The sequence below is a fragment of the Lithobates pipiens genome, unplaced genomic scaffold (genome assembly GCF_037356315.1).
Source record: "Lithobates pipiens isolate NorthernLeopardFrog02 unplaced genomic scaffold, aLitPip1_a1.2 Scaffold_23, whole genome shotgun sequence".
NCBI lineage: Eukaryota > Metazoa > Chordata > Amphibia > Anura > Ranidae > Lithobates > Lithobates pipiens.
In genome coordinates, this window is record NW_027507785.1 from 167,517,967 (window position 1) to 167,524,715 (window position 6,749).

The following is a 6,749-nucleotide window of genomic DNA, read 5'->3' on the forward strand; positions in this document are numbered from 1 at the left end:
AGAACCAGATGGTTTTTCTGGTACCTACTACAAGATTTTCCTGCCCCTCTTAACGCCACATATGTGCACCTACTTTAATTCCGTCGCGCAGGGGAATCATATCCCAACCGAAGCACTGTTGGCACATATTACGGTGCTGCCAAAAGAGGGCAAAGATCCTACCGTCCCCCAGAGCTATCGCCCGATATCCCTCCTTAACGTCGATATTAAAATCCTAGCAAAAGTCCTGGCAAACAGACTTGGGAGTCTTATGCCCCAAATTATCCACCCAGACCAAACGGGGTTTATTCGTGGCAGGGAGGCGAGAGATAACTCCATCAGGGCAATTCAACTCATTCACTGGGCACGTAACAATCCCAATCCTAAACCTTGTATCGTCCTTTCGACGGACGCCGAAAAGGCGTTTGACCGCATCGACTGGGTGTACTTACGGGCGGTACTGGAAGCTCAGGGGTTAGGGACGCGTATGCTGTCCTCGATTATGGCCCTGTACTCCACTCCGTGTGCACAGGTGAAGGTGAATGGGGTGCTTTCCTCCCGGTTCCCGATTCGAAACGGCACGAGACAGGGGTGTCCTCTGTCTCCCCTCCTTTTTGCCTTGGTCCTAGAACCAGTGCTCTGCACGGTGAGGGCGAACACAGACATTAGGGGCCTGAAGGTTGGGATGACGGAGCACAAACTGTCGGCGTATGCGGACGATGTGCTCTTCTATCTCTCTGAACCCCTGATCTCGTTGCCGGTTCTGTTGAAGGAGCTGAGGACTTTTGGTGAGTTATCCAATTTCAAGATAAACCTTTCCAAGTCTTTTACCTATTCACCTTGCCCCGTCTCAAGCGGAGCATTTGCAATTAGCATTCCCCTTTACCTGGGCCACGTCTTCTATTAAATACCTGGGCATTCAGTTGACAAACCGCTTTGATGCCTTATATGCCACCAATTTCCCCCCCTTACTACATACGGTCAAGGCGGATTTGTTGCAGTGGACCAAAACCGCTTTTACGTGGTTAGGCCGCATTAATATTATTAAAATGAATATCCTGCCCCGAGTACTATTTTTTCTACAAATTATACCCATCTCCCTCCCTAAATAGTTTTTTACCCAACTGAATAGCATTCTGTCGGCATTTGTGTGGAACACAAAGAAACCTAGAATAGCCATGGCCTTGCTGAAGCGTTCGAAGCTGACGGGGGGTCTGGGGGTTCCAGATATCCAGAGGTACCACAGGGCTATTGTCCTACAGAGGATACTTAATTGGAAATTTCATACTAAGTCAAAAATGTGGGTCTCTCTGGAAAAATGGCTGGCTGGGAGAGACTTGGCTTATGCACCCTGGTTGTCCCCGGAACATAGGGGGCTGTCGGAAGATTTCTCCCCACTAACTGTACAGGTTCTTTTAAAATGGGACAAAATGAACAAGACGCTGGGTCTGTCCCCCCCTGTTTCGCCGCTTGCCCCGCTGGGGGGGGTTCCTGTGGTTCCCGCCGGGGGAACGGAGGGCCTTTTTTGGCCCCTGGGCAGCTGATGGGAATGCCAGCTGTGGACAGTTTCTCAGCGGCGGCCAAATGGTCAGCTACGAATCCCTGCAGACCGGGCACGTGCAGACAGCTATGAATTTTTGGCGATACAGGCAATTGCACCACTTTTTTGAAGTCCATGGCCCCTCAATCAGGGATGAAGCGCTCCTTACACCCTTTGAACGTCTTTTTGTAGAAGACGAACCCACTCCCCACATGATCTCGGAATTATATCACTTGCTTGGCTTTGTTACTGAGGTCGCTAGACCAACGTACATACGGGTGTGGGAGAGAGAGCTGCAACTTGACTTTTCCACGACCCAACTGTCCCACCTATACAAACTCACTCACACAAGCTCCATGGAGTCCAAAACCCAAGAAACGAATTATAAAGTCCTGTCTCGCTGGTACAGAGTGCCAGCAGACTTAGCACGTATCTACCCTTCGGTATCGGCCCGGTGCTGGAGGGAATGTGGCCAACTGGGCACCCTCCTTCATATTTGGTGGGATTGCCCACGAATCAAGCCATTTTGGGCGGACATCCGATCGCACATAAAAGCAGTCTTGCATTTAGATGTACCACTGTCTCCGACCAACTATCTTTTACACATCCCTCCGATCCCGATTGGTAGATACAAAAAGAGCCCTCTGCCGCATCTGTTGAACGCGGCCAGGCGTCTTATACCGACCTACTGGAAACAAATCAGGACTCCCACATGGGAAGACTGGGTCAAAAAAGTGAATGACATTAGAGAAGCTGAACATTGGGTGGCAACCTGTAGAGGTACACGGGCTAAGTTTGACAGCATATGGCAGTCATGGACAGCCTACATGTCCGAAACTATATACGCTACCTCCAGTCTGGACTTGGCTCTACTGGAGCTGGCGGAACCTTCTTTGAGATCCCGCACACACACTGATGTTCCCACCTAGTGGTTGTTTTTCACCTTCTTGCCCCATGGACGGAGAGACGAATTTGCTGCTGAGACTCGCCTGGTGCTGGACCGCTGCACTTCTCAGGGATGTCAGGTAGGCTCCACCCTCATTCCTCACCCCATTTCCCAATCCCCTCTTTACCCCTTCTTATCTCTCTCTCACCCTTTCTACTGTTCTTCTTTACCTTCCTTCTCTGTATTCTACACTTTAAGACGTTGCTTTTTATTGACCTACGTGGTATTGAGATGTGGTGGAGCGTTAGGTTTCCTGTGGGCTAGTTGGTCCTGCAGCAGCCCTGTTTAGCTGGCGGGGGGGAATCCTTCTGTCCGGAGGGGTCCATGCTGGGACGTCTCTCCTGGGCGGGGGGGTTGCTGTGGGCCTGTCTTACCCCCGGGGGACGCTCGGAGGAGGTAGCTGGAGGCGATTGTGCCCCCCTCTCCTGGGCGGCCGCCGGGGGTGGTCCCATGCCTCCCCGGCCTTCTGTATGGGGGGGGAGGGGGATTAGGCCCCGGCCCGTCCTCTCCTTCCAATTCAGAGGCGCCTCGGAGCGGGGCCCTAGCCCATGGAAACCGGAATCGGCATGAGTAGGCAAGAAGACACTCCAGACGTTCATTACCAGTCGATTGCCTGACTCATGTGTCTGACATAAGCTGCCAACTCTCGGCCACCAGGACAGTTCTTATGGGTGTCATTGCTTCCTACAGTTTATTTGTTCTGTGTTTGGTCCTGACACGCCTGTCTACTGTATACTTAAGTGTATTTTACCGTTAAACTATCTCAAAATAAAGATTTTACAAAAAAAAAGAAAATGAAAATCCCCAAAAAATCATGGCACCTTTCATACATCCCATTTAAACATTGTCTTCTTGTAGTTGTAAGTCTTTTGTTAGCGTCAATTCAGTAGCCACTGCCTGGTTTGCTTTTCTGGTGTCATATGTACGATGAAAATGAGAAAAGAGAAAAAAGGACAAGGGAGTCTTAGTTAATAGTGATAGATACAGAAGAGAAGCGGAGAAAAAAACAGAGAACAGGAGGTTGGAGGGCAGCAAAGTAAGAAAGGTGGGTAGTGCTACTTGATTTTATCTTAATTTTATCTTAATTTTATGCTTAGAATTTATGCAAACGAATTTTTTTTAGCACTGTAGCACCAAAAAAAAAAAAACCTGACTATGCACTTTTGTTGGTTATATTTTGTGTTAAATATCTAGTGATGTAAAAATTGCAAACAAATGTAGACTACATGGCAGCATTAGCATTACAGCAAGGGCACAAGTGTAACCTAGTTCAGATCTAATGGCTGCCAAATGTCACCCCTATACTTGCAGTTTTCCTTTTATTGCAGAGACTTACTCTATTGTTAGAAACATTCACAAATTTTGGTGCATTCAGTTAACTACCAGTATTGGAAAACAAAAAAGCATCAGAGGCCATAATAACCATTTCTGTTAATTACAAGAAATTCTAGTTCAATATTAAAAAGCATACATGGTTTCCAATTATCTAGAAATATACAGAAAATGCCTTGCATAAAGCCTTACAAGAGAACTCATTCAGGCATCCACTTCAAATTGAGTCCTGAGTATTGCATATCCAGGTTGAGATGTCTTGGGGGGAATATTCATGCAAAAAGGTTATTATTTTTAATGCTTAGAAATAGCAAGTGATAATCTCTCAAATAGTGCCCGAGGCTTAAGAGCCTGCCTGATATATTAATACAGTCACAAATAAGGTACATATTATGGTTGGCCATACACCATGCAATTTTCTTATTCAATTTTCTATAGATTTACCTTTAACTATGTAGTGCAAGGGCCTTCCTGACTGCATACACATGGAAAGTGTTTAGGTTTGAGCTCATATTATAGGGTTTTGGTAAATCTAAAGGAAATTGAATAAGAAAATTGTATAATGTATGGCCAGCTTAATATACTGTATATATTTACATGTATAGTTAAATTTCCAAAGTCAAAACGCAAGGAAAATAATTCTTATTTTCAAAAACTGACAGTTATTTTCGGCGTATTCCAATGAAAATTGACAATCACAGTCCCATGGCTGAAAATAAAGATCCTCATCTTTATGTAAATCATAAATTAGTATAGTGTGATTTCATTAGTGTTGTGCTTAGATGGTTATGATACTCATTAGGCTATTGTACATTACAACCCATTTTAGAGGGTTAGATTATAAAATACTTTTTTATTTTCCATTATCTGAAAATTAGGGTTTTGTGATACTGTTTATCCATACAAGGCGCTGTAGATTTAGCAGCTAAATGGAATAAATAAAAAAAATTTAAAATGCAAGAAAAGTTATCATTATAGGTTAGTGTTAAATTTTGTGATGTCGGGTGAGGGGCTGTTCTATAATCATTCCAAATCATAAACTTATCTACATTTTACCCACTCCTTGACCTTAACAGAGGAAAATTAAAAAATGCCAGAAATGTATTGTATAAGCAAAATACATAAGTATAAAAAGAAACAAAGTATATACTATTGACTTCTTTTCTATCTACAAGTCTTGCCTTCCTAATAAACAAATGAATAATAATGAATAATAAAATAATAATAATAATAAAAAACTATAGAAAGAATCACCGAGCAGCAATTCTTGTTGGTACCAATTTTTATTTTTCAGCAACCAGTAGTAAATACCTAGTAATATTGTTTTGAGGACGATATGATATAACTGAACCAATAAAAAAAATAAAAAAATACTGTTTCAGCTATGCCTTGAAGATGTCAAAGAGGGAAGACACTGACACATTTGATAGAAATACTTTGTAATTTTTTCCTGGGGCAAAAAATTGATTTAAAACAAACAATTTACAGTAATAATAATCTGCACAGAACCAAAAAATTGTTTGCTACAAACCCTGCCGTGTCCTTCAAGAAATATATCCTTACTACATACTGGATAGTTTTACTTTCTAAAAAAATACACGTGGTTGAGTGTATATGAACTTTATGAAGGAATGGATAACTTGAGTACCAAGATGTAGGCGGAACTCAGTTCCTAATAAAACATTTTGAATAAATACAAATGATGACCCTTGCACTTTTGATGAGTTACGCCAGAAAAATTAATACCACATATATTTAAAAAATCACCTTTTTTATTGCTTGCAAATATTACAATTTTATATGGGTGTTTCAGTGTTAGAAATTTCAGCACATAAATTTTCAGCAATAAAAACTTTTTAATGCCTGCATTATTTCATCCCTTATCACGCTTAAAAATAAACTTGTAGCACAGATTAGAAAAAAATACATTCATAACCTTGTCCTTTAACCTAATCCCTAACATACTACACCTCCGGTTGGATATATACTACTATAACAACAGTAACAATACAAATATAATGAAACACCAAAACCAATCTATACAACCAAAGTTTTGCCACCTATATAGAGTGCATGAAATTATAGGCACCAACGAGATCTTAATCTCTAGATTTTGGAAGCCTAGAGAAGACTCTTGATAATAGATATGCAATAAAATTAAGTTTTTCTTATCTTCTCCTACTTTTTTGTTTTATTTCTTAACATGCAAGGTACAATGTCAAAAAAATGTATTCCCCACTTTCTACAATCTTGGGTGCATGTATATTTATACTTTTTTTTTTATTATTATTGCCATCTTTTGATCTAATAAAGTCTATTCCTTTCTCTCTCTCAATTTCCCTTTCTCTACCTCTCTAAAAAGAGAATGCTTTCCATTCATGTTTTTAAGGGGGCATAATTAGGCTGACGTGAAAACTAAATTAATAATTTATAATATCATGCCAAAATAAATAAAACATTCGACTTACACAGATTTATATAGTTGAATGGCTTGAAAATCCAACTGTTGCTTTTGTCTTCTTCTGTAATATATTATACGAGTGTTGAAACGTGGAACTCTTTGAAATTATACTAAATGTATAGCCTCACATTTATAGGAACATGGAAAGGGAGAGCTTAGGATAAGGATGTCAAAATATATATAGCATACTTCCTGTGTTTTCTACGTGTAAAAAACAAAGTGGATATAGTTAGGTAACCACATGCTAGCAAATACTTTTGAAGATTTAGGGCACCTGTCATAGTACATGCAAACAAATCATGTTTTTAGATGCAAAACAGGCATTGTGGTATTCCATTTGTTGGAAAACATTTTTCAATCCTTCCATTGACCTGATTTGCTTTTGCAGCTCTTACTGCACAGTGATTTTTGCATAAGAAAATTATCTCTACTTTCCTACCCCACTACGTATAATTTTTCCGATAAAAATGTGTTTGTAATTCAAATGATTG

The 6,749-nt window shown here is 41.0% G+C and overlaps 1 protein-coding gene across 1 annotated transcript in view; it reads right to left on the reverse strand.

Moving 5' to 3' along the window:
* Nucleotides 1-6,437, reverse strand: part of RGS21 (regulator of G protein signaling 21) — a 201,257-nt gene extending 194,820 nt beyond the window's left edge. The window contains exon 1 of the mRNA XM_077452568.1: nucleotides 6,266-6,437. The gene's annotated coding sequence lies outside the window, so the exon portion shown is untranslated. The remainder of the gene's footprint in view (nucleotides 1-6,265) is intronic.
* Between the last annotated feature and the right edge of the window lie 312 nt (nucleotides 6,438-6,749).